The following is an 11162-nucleotide window of genomic DNA, read 5'->3' as shown; positions in this document are numbered from 1 at the left end:
TCGGTTCGTAATCAAATCTCGACAGGGCAAACCAGTGGTTGATATCATGACCACATATCTTCACTGTCATGGTATGATGATATGCTATCAGACATTCAACATATAACAACCATCCTTTATATTATGGGGCTGGAGGACTGTTATTGTCATAAGTCCATGTTACATTATGGGTCAATTGAGTGAGTGAGTGAGAGAGTTAGTTTTACGCTGCTTTTAGCAATATTCCAGCAATATCACGGTGGGGTACACCAGAAATGGGCTTCATACATTGTAGCCATGTGGGGAATCAAACCTGGATCTTCAGCATGACGAGCAAACGCTTTAACCGCTAGGCTACCCCACCACACCACATTATGGGTGAAATGACAACCATAAATCTTTGACCATTTTGTAAAAGGGGACCCCTGATTACCATTAGTCAGTGCCCAGCAACGTTCATTGGGTACTGGGGACCTATTTGGACCTGGAATCCCCGTAGGGACACAAGCACAGGATATTATCCCTCATAGTAAATCACCCCATAAGATCTTCTCTTTCAGTGGCAGACTATAGACTAGGGCTAATTTCCAACAAGTCTGTGATGGACTAGAAAATGAGGCACTACCAATCCATTTGTGTAACTGCCCCTTACCAATTTTCACCACCTCCGATATTCCTCTATTATTCCATATTTAGAAAAACATCTTTACTCTGTACAAGTAACAATTGTAAGAACTCATCATGACCAACAAAAATAGATTATAAGAGTAGACATAATTCTGTTGAACAAAGTATTAACACAGGGTAAAAAAGTAAGAAGCAATTTTTCAAAGAAATCCCAGTGATGAATTGATTTTTCAATTTATCTCACTCAATCGTCTGAAAGCCCTGTTTGTACAATTTAGACTAGTGTCAGGAGAACGGCTTTTTCAAAGTGATAGATACCCCCAAATTCCTTGAAATAAGATAAATTTGGTTTTAGCATCTAACGGTGTTCTCCATCAAGGGAACTGTAATAATGATTGATGAGAGAATTCCAGGGACTGCCTCTTGGTAGATCTAGGCAGCATAATGTCAAACATCCACTTGAAGGTCTTTGCATGAAGGAGGGCAAACATAAGCAGTGTTTAGGTCAGTAGTATCTGTCATCAGTATAACACCTCACTTGATCAATGTCATTGGAGTAGAGATAAGGAATTGTTGTATGCTTTAGGGAAAGTAGTATTGGAGGGGTTGAACACCCTGTGAGACACTTGTAGATTGTTGCTCTGACTCAGAAGTTTCACGAACAAATATGATTGATTGAGGACTTTTTTCATTCCTTGAAAGTCTAACAAGTACTAATAGTATGTCAGCTTCCAATAGTGATTGTGTAGGTGTGAAGATGGTCTGACCCTGAGGGTCACCAATAAGCTGATAAGATCATGTCTGGCACTGAGAATTTGGATAGCACTGAAGTAATTTCCAATGAGGTCACTCATCTGAGCTCAAGCTCTGTGCTCTTGTTACTAACACTATTGATGATTACCTTAGTTTTTGGCAATCATGAAACTTTTCAAAACCAACTGGACTCGCATAAAACAATCAAAACTAGTTGATACAATATGAGTTTTATGTAGAGACTTATGTAGAATGGCCATTTTCCTGGTTAAAGAGAGACTCGTACAATGAAACATGTAAAATACTAGTTGAAAAGATGTATTTGTTGGTATATACAAGCATACCTTGTTTCACATTGCTTAACCATATATACAAGCATACCTTGTTTGACATTGCTTCACCATATATACAAGCATACCTTGTTTCACATTGCCTCACCATATATACAAGCATACCTTGTTTCACATTGCTTCACCATATATACAAGCATACCTTGTTTGACATTGCTTCACCATGTATACAAGCATACCTTGTTTCACATTGCTACACCATATATACAAGCATACCTTGTTTCACATTGCCTCACCACATATACACACATTCCTTGTTTCACATTGCTTCACCATATATACAAGCATACCTTGTTTCACATTGCTTCACCATATATACAAACATACCTTGTTTCACATTGCTTCACCATATATACAAGCATACCTTGTTTCACATTGCTTCACCATATATACAAGCATACCTTGTTTCACATTGCTTCATCATATATACAAGTATACCTTGTTTCATTTTGCTTCACCATATATACAAGCATACCTTGTTTCACATTGCTTCACCATATATACAAGTATACCTTGTTTCACATTGCTTCACCATATATACAAGCATACCTTGTTTCACATTGCCTCACCACATATACACACATTCCTTGTTTCACATTGCCTCACCATATATACAAGCATACCTTGTTTCACATTGCTTCGTCATATATACAAACATACCTTGTTTCACATTGCTTCACCATATATACAAGCATACCTTGTTTCACATTGCTTCACCATATATACAAGCATACCTTTTTTCTCATTGCTTCACCATATATACAAGCATACCTTGTTTGACATTGCCTCACCTTATATACAAGCATACCTTGTTTCACATTGCTTCACCATATATACAAGCATACCTTGTATCACATTGCTTCACCATATATACAAGTATACCTTGTTTCACATTGCTTCACCATATATACAAGTATACCTTGTTTCACATTGCTTCACCATATATACAAGCATACCTTGTTTCACATTGCCTCACCATGTATACAAGCATACCTTGTTTCACAATGCTTCACCATATATACAAGCATACCTTGTTTGACATTGCCTCACCACATATACACACATTCCTTGTTTCACATTGCCTCACCATATATACAAACATACCTTGTTTCACATTGCTTCACCATATATACAAACATACCTTGTTTCACATTGCTTCACCATATATACAAGCATACCTTGTTTCACATTGCTTCACCATATATACAAGCATACCTTGTTTCACATTTCCTCACCACATATACACACATTCCTTGTTTCACATTGCCTCACCATATATACAAGCATACCTTGTTTCACATTGCTTCACCATATATACAAACATACCTTGTTTCACATTGCTTCACCATATATACAAGCATACCTTGTTTGACATTGCTTCACCATGTATACAAGCATACCTTGTTTGACATTGCTTCACCATATATACAAGCATACCTTGTTTCACATTGCTTCACCATATGTACAAGCATACCTTGTTTCACATTGCTTCACCATATATAAAAGAATTGCCTCACCATATATACAAGCATACCTTGTTTGACATTGCTTCACCATATATACAAGCATACCTTGCTGATGGCCTTGCTTCAGTTTACATTTAATTAATGGTTATGTATAAAATACAGTTATCAATCAGGTCTGCACTTATAAGAGTCATATGTGAAGCTGTTGTTTTATATTTCTAGTATGATTGCATAAAACATACAGGAAATGACATGAAAATATTTTGCTTGATTATTTTCAGTTAGTTCAGCCTTCAACATCAAACATGAGAAATATATTCTTTTCCCATATTTTTATGCCGTGATAGTTTTTCATTACTTCGAAGGGTTTTGAAGTTACTGCTCTGACCAGCTGGTTTCCAGATAAAGCACTTGTCTAAATAACTCAACCAAAAACAAGTAAAAGTTCAAAAGTGTTAACCGGAAATAAAATTCAAAATAGAGGAGTGTTTTTATCTGTGTTTGTACATGTATGTTTCCAGGCTTGGGAATGTGTCTGTTTGTTACTTCAAAATCATGTTGAAAGGAAGTGGCATCATAAAATATTTTATGAATTTCATGAATTTTAGATCAAATGTGCTGTACACCTTGTATTTATAAAAGAAAAGAAGAAACACAAAATCATTCTTCTAAAGTTAATTCCATGATGAGATGAAGCATGTTTATACTTTTAGTTAGAGGTTATATGAGGCTGGTTATATGAGTGAGTGAGTTGTGTGTTGTGTTGTGCTTGACAAAATTCCAGTCACTTGCTACAGGCAAATCTGAAGCTTATAGGTTATCTTAAGAATCAAACATTTTATTATGATTGATTATCCTGATTAGAAAGCTATGCTTGCTTCTCTTCGCTGCTGAGCTGTAAAAATTAAGGTTGCAACAAAATGTCAAACCATCAATAAAACAAAGACAGTGCTTAAGTTCTGTAATTTCTCGTTTATTCTTTGCTAAATTTGAATTCTTGTAAGTATGTGTGATGAAAATAATAATTAGGATGAACGTATTATTTTACAGATGGATGAATCTTCTGCCCACTATGAGACACTTGCAAGGACAGGCAACGTTAAATGATGCTTTAAAGTGTATGGGAACTTTTAAGGTTGAATTTGTACAAGTAAATATTTTGAAAGCTTATACAATCAGTTTTCATCCCAACAAGCTCAAGTTTACTTTAAATATTTAAAGACAAAGATGATTTAGTTTATATGTTTAAGCACAGTTATAAATAACAAGAAGAAGTAACAATACAGTATAAGTTTGAAAACTATTTTCACACTTTTACCATTTATTGTGGACATTGGTTGAAGACGTGGTGGTCTATGCAACCCCACCCCGGATTTTGTGACAAGTATTTGTTTGATCTTGAGAATGGTTATGTAGTTATCATACTAAGCATCTTGTTCATTAGTTCCATGTGAAGGTCGTCCAGAATTACCCATTACCAGTGGATTCTGACATACTCTCAGTGGGACATCTATAAACAAACACTGCAAAACCCTTTTTTGATTGACTGATTCAGGAGTGAAAGTTGTATATAATGTCATTGCTCTCCATGTTGCTACATAAACCCAGTCAGTTTGTCAATAAATCTGGACATTTGATGTTTCTAGGAGAATGTTTGGGGAATCTTAACATTTAACACATGGGTGAGAATCTTGCATCAAGCCAGAGGAATTTGCTGGTTTTTGTTTCAATTGGCTGACAGTTTTACATTAACATCCTGATTTATATAATATTGGACAAAATTGAAACATTATGCTTTGTTGAAATAAAAGTAATTTGGATTTGTTTTGAATCAAAATTTTACATCTCTCTAATGGTTCCAAGAAACATGACTTACAATTTTGGTAAAACTGAGAAAACAGGCATCTCAGAAGGAAAATATGCATGCTCAACTTGTTTAAAAAGCAACCAAACTAGTGTTGGAAATAGTTGTAATATATTGCTTTTTATTTAAACAGCTACAGTGTTTAAACAGGATTTATTGTGCTGGTTTACTCTGGAATTCATTTTCCTCCTCAAGAATCATTATTCCGATTTACTCTCTTCCCCATGTGTCTTTTATTTCCACATCTGCTTTTCTGTGCAAAGAATACAAACTGCAACGTCTTTACATTCTTGTTCTGATTTTAAATCTCATTAAGTTTTAAGCTCAACCATCTGAGACTTCCAGTTTGAAATCTTTGGGGATGGAAAACAAGAATTTTGTAAATCTATCCTGCCTTTGTGAGTCCGACAGTTTAATTGATCGTGATTCATTGGACAAATTCTAATTAGCGAGCTGACACATTAAAATGGAAAAAACATCCATCAAAGAAACAAATGCTGTATTATTAGTGTACTTGATAAAATTTCTCCACATTTTGTGGTTGGAGGTGATGAGTGCTTGTGGTGCATTTAAGGGCAGTTCAAGTCTAAAATCCACATGTCCATGAATGAGCTCTTCTTGAGTAATGTCTATTTAAATATAACACATTAAAAAGATAATGTCATTTTCCCTTTGAAGGGAGTTCTTGATCTGCAGGGCTAATGTTGTAGACAAAACACTGATTAATAATCTGTGTTTGTTCACAATGAATAAAGACCTGTGATCAAATGCTTGATGAAAAAGGAAGAAATTGAATTTATCACCCACAGTTGATGTATTTGTGAATGCTTTTGTTTATTGCAAGATTGTTTATTGTAATAATATATCATTGGACACAAGCTTTGTCCTTGTTTATAAATAAAGATATGTTGTTTTTTCTCAAGTTCAGATAGCAAGTTGTTGTTTTTTTGTCATGTTCATGAACAGATGTAAAAGATGGGTGATGTGATAATAACAGTACCTTTCCTCAGCAATATCACAAAACAACACTTTCCCTCAGTAATATAACAATACCAACACTTTCCCTTGCTTCTCTCCTCTTGGGTCTTACTTTCCCTTGCCTCTCTCCTCTTGGGTCTTACTTTCCCTTGCCTCTCTCTTCTTGGGTCTTACTTTCCCTTGCCTCTCTTTTCTTGGACCTTACTTTCCCTTGCCTCTCTCTTCTTGGGCCTTACTTTCCCTTGCCTCTCTCTTCTTGGGCCTTACTTTCCCTTGCCTCTCTTGCCTCTCTTCTTGGGCCTTTCCCTTGCCTTCCCTTTGGGTCTTACTTTCCCTTCTCTCTCTCTCCTCTTGGGCCTTACTTTCCCTTGCCTCTCTCCTCTTGGGTCTTACTTTCCCTTGCCTCTCTCCTCTTGGGTCTTACTTTCCTTGTCTTACTTTCCTCTCTCTCTTGGGTCTTACTCCCTTGCTCTCTCTTCTTGGGCCTTACTTTCCCTTGCCTCTCTCCTCTTGGGCCTTACTTTCCCTTGCCTCTCTCCTCTTGGGTCTTACTTTCCCTTGCCTCTCTCCCATTGGGCCTTCCTTTCCTTTGCGTATCTTCTCTTGGGCCTTTTATTTCCTTGTCTCTCACCCCTTGGGCCTTACTTTCCCTTGCCTCTCTCCTCTTGGGTCTTACTTTCAATTGCCTCTCTCCTCTTGGGTCTTACTTTCCCTTGCCTCTCTCCTCTTGGGTCTTACTTTCCCTTGCCTCTCTCCCATTGGGTCTTACTTTCCCTTGCCTCTCTCTTCTTGGGCCTTACTTTACTTTCCCTTGCCTCTCTCCTCTTGGGCCTTACTTTCCCTTGCTCTCTCTCCTCTTGGGTCTTACTTTCCCTTGCCCTCTCTCCCATTGGGCCTTCCTTTCCTTTGCGTATCTTCTCTTGGGCCTTTTATTTCCTTGTCTCTCACCCCTTGGGCCTTACTTTCCCTTGCCTCTCTCCTCTTGGGTCTTACTTTCCCTTGCCTCTCTCCTCTTGGGTCTTACTTTCCCTTGCCTCTCTCCCATTGGGTCTTACTTTCCCTTGCCTCTCTCTTCTTGGGCCTTACTTTCCCTTGCCTCTCTCCTCTTGGGTCTTACTTTCCCTTGCCTCTCTCCTCTTGGGTCTTACTTTCCCTTGCCTCTCTCCCATTGGGTCTTACTTTCCCTTGCCTCTCTCCCATTGGGTCTTCCTTTCCTTTGCGTATCTTCTATTGGGCCTTTTATTTCCTTGTCTCTCACCCCTTGGGCCTTACTTTCCCTTGCCTCTCTCTCCTTGGGCATTACTTTTCCTTACCTCTCTCATCTTGGGCTTTTCTCCCCTTAACAATCACAATTAAGTTCAGAGACAGGATATATCTTGCTCAAATAAAAGGTCTTGCTCATGTGACCTGCAAGTAATCTTGCGATGGAAGCATGTACATCAGCAAAATATGTTCCAGGTTATTTGGGTATTGCAGCCTACTAAATCAGACAGTTCACAGTGGAAGGTTTTACAAAACCATTCCTGCAGAACAGGTACTGTAGCCATCTAATCCCCATCAGCCATCAGTGAATATTGTGCTTGTGATCAGCAACATTGTAGCTTTACAATCAGAAATGGTCCACACAGTTGACTACATCCTCACTGATAAACTTTCAAAATATCAATATCATCATTGATCCAACAAGAGAGGTTTTTTTCTTTCAAGAATTCATACTCAGATTCTTTGAATACTCCAGACATAGGTCATTTCATAATCTGTAACTTCCATGGATGTCTGTCAAATCACTGGCACATTTACATTTGGGCTACTGTCTGTCTAGCATCTCCAAAGGATTTATACAGGGATTCGGACGTCTTCAATAAAATCTTTGTTAAAACATTGAATAGCCCGAATCCAACATCCATTTCTTAATGGTAACATTTGTAAGATGGCAACGGTGAATGTTCGATCTGGCTCAGATCACAGAGTGAACCTAGTGTCAACATCATTCAGACAAATTTAAATGAAAAAAAGTTGATGAAACGGGCGCAACAATGTCTGTCTCCCTGAACTGAAGAGTGCTTAAAAAAGAATTCACGATCATCTATTGTTTCGGCTCAGAATCAAAGAAAATGCCATCTGCTGCACAGTCTAACTCAACAATATGGCACAAAGGCGACAGGAATTTGTGGAAATTTTTGATTGGGATGGAAGATTGATTCTAGGAGTGATGTGAAAAGCAAACAAAGGCTGTTTTTGAAGAATCAGACGACTGAAATGATCACCTCGGCAGGGTTTTAGACATGTCTGTTTTCAAAATTAATAAGGTGATGGGGTATTATTGTTATTCAACGTTGGCTAGACCCAACTAGACTCCCTATCACGCATAATCCTGTTCAAATAATCAATGATCTTTTTTTGAAGTTTGCGTTTGATGTCCGGACCGATCGCAGACTGTTTTGTACAGTTGAAGTCTGGTTGTCGTGCGACAAGTAAAGTGATATCTCAAAATCCCAAATGATGAATTTTAATCTCTATTTGTTTTTGATTTTGCATGATTTATGGGCCTTGATAACCTTGATTCGTAAGTGGCTCGTGATAATTAAAACTAATGATGTTGATAAAAAACAAACAAATGAAGATCTCTTTCAGTGTTTGACTGACAATAATTACAAAATACTGTAATGGAATAACAAACCTGTCCAAGTGGGAAGCTCGTTTTTTCATCAGATATATCTTTGAAGCTGATATTTTATATTTTGATGAAGAGTGATAAGGCATATCTGTTAAATGGATTGGAATATTTCTCGCTGAATGACGGACAAATGTGATAATGATGACAAATAGTGAGAATATTTCATGTTAATTTTCAAATTTGGACTTTTTTCTGGATAATGATAAATCTGTTTCACGTCAAATCTATTAGGTTTGATATGAAGTATCATAAAGATACTGTCAGTCATTTCAATGCATCAAAATGAGAATATATATGTGATATGTTCATCATGGACTTTTCATTGTTATTTATTTGTTCTAGTGTTTATTCTGTACACAAACAGTAATCCATCACAGTCATGTCTATACTGATACCATATTTTTACTGTAGGTTTGGTGTTTCATGGAATTTTATCCCATTTCATCATAACTATGAATAACTTTATGAAATAATTGTTACCCATATTCCAAAAACAATACCTTTTAACAATTTCTTTTGGAACTTTCTTATGACAAAGGTTTTTGAGAAACAAAGACGATGATAATTGATGAATTTGTTACATATTGCTTGGTCCTTCATTCAAGGAAAAGTTCCAAGAATGAGTTATTTCATCCGGTTGAAAGGCATATTTTTTTGTTTGTTGTTTAACACTGCACTCAGCAATATTCCAGCCATATGGAATAATTATCCCCCGCAACGCGTTTTGCGTGGGGTATTAAAATGGACTCTGTCCGTCCGTGCGTGCGTCCGTCCGTCCGTCCATCCGTCCGTGCACATTTGTCTTTTCCAGAGCAGAACTCTAAAACCGTTCAATATTTCTTCACCAAACTTGGCACATACATGGATCTGGTGTTGTACTGGTGCCTTTGGTAGTTTTGGAATTCTGAATAAAATATTGTTGGCGTTTCCATGGCAACAAGTTCGACTTTGACTGAAATTGGTGGTAGTGCTCTTTTCCGGAGCAGAACTCTAAAACCGTTAAATATTTCTTCACCAAACTTGGCACATAGATAGATCTGGTGGTGTACTTGTGCCTTTTGGTAGTTTTGGAATTCTGAATAAAATATTTTTGCGTTTCCATGGCAACAAGTTTGACTTAGACTGAAATTGGTGGTAGTGCTCTTTTCCGGAGCAGAACTCTAAAACTGTTCACTATTTCTTCACCAAACTTGGCACATAGATAGATCTGGTGGTGTACTTGTGCCTTTTGGTAGTTTTGGAATTCTGAATAAAATATTTTTGTCATTTCCATGGCAACAAGTTTGACTAAAACTGAAATTGGTGGTAGTGCTCTTTTCCGGAGCAGAACTCTAAAACCGTTCAATGTTTCTTCACCAAACTTGGCACATAGATAGATCTGGTGGTGTACTGGTGCCTTTTGGTAGTTTTGGAATTCTGAATAAAATATTTTTGGCGTTTCCATGGCAACAAGTTCGACTTTGACTGAAATTGGTGGTAGTGCTCTTTTCCGGAGCAGAACTCTAAAACCGTTAAATATTTCTTCACCAAACTTGGCACATAGATAGATCTGGTGGTGTACTTGTGCCTTTTGGTAGTTTTGGAATTCTGAATAAAATATTTTTGCGTTTCCATGGCAACAAGTTTGACTTAGACTGAAATTGGTGGTAGTGCTCTTTTCCTGAGCAGAACTCTAAAACTGTTCACTATTTCTTCACCAAACTTGGCACATAGATAGATCTGGTGGTGTACTTGTGCCTTTTGGTAGTTTTGGAATTCTGAATAAAATATTTTTGTCATTTCCATGGCAACAAGTTTGACTAAAACTGAAATTGGTGGTAGTGCTCTTTTCCGGAGCAGAACTCTAAAACCGTTCAATGTTTCTTCACCAAACTTGGCACATAGATAGATCTGGTGGTGTACTGGTGCCTTTTGGTAGTTTTGGAATTCTGAATAAAATATTTTTGGCGTTTCCATGGCAACAAGTTTGACTTAGACTGAAATTGGTGATAGTGCTCCTTTCTGGAGCAGAACTTTCAAAACCTTTCAATACTCTCCTTCCACTTTTCTATATACACACCTAAATATTTGACATAATCATAACTCGTAGACATAATCATTAAGAGTATTTTGCCATTGCGGGAGGATATTGATGACTTTGTCTTCTTGTTGAGTCTGGACCAGACAATCCAGTGATTTGCATCATGAGCATCAATCTACACACGCATCAACCAAATCAGCGAGCCTGACCACCCGATCCCATTAGCTGTGTCTTACGACAAGCATGAGTTGCTGAAGACTAATTCTAACCCAAATCTTCACGGGTGTGAAAGGCAAGTAAGTCAGTAACATTGTACTGAAGCAATTAATCACCTTCAAGACATTACAACATGATGTGTAGGATGGGACCATACAGATGTACTCTATACTACTCCACTTTCGATAGGGATAGTTCTATCTTTCCATGATACACAAAACAAACTCTCATA

This window comes from Haliotis rubra, unplaced genomic scaffold, assembly GCF_003918875.1.
Source record: "Haliotis rubra isolate DU_JTF1 unplaced genomic scaffold, ASM391887v1 Scf211, whole genome shotgun sequence".
In the NCBI taxonomy this organism is placed as follows: Eukaryota; Metazoa; Mollusca; class Gastropoda; order Lepetellida; family Haliotidae; genus Haliotis; species Haliotis rubra.
The sequence above is the reverse complement of the archived record's forward strand: the minus strand, read 5'-3'. Positions refer to the sequence as shown.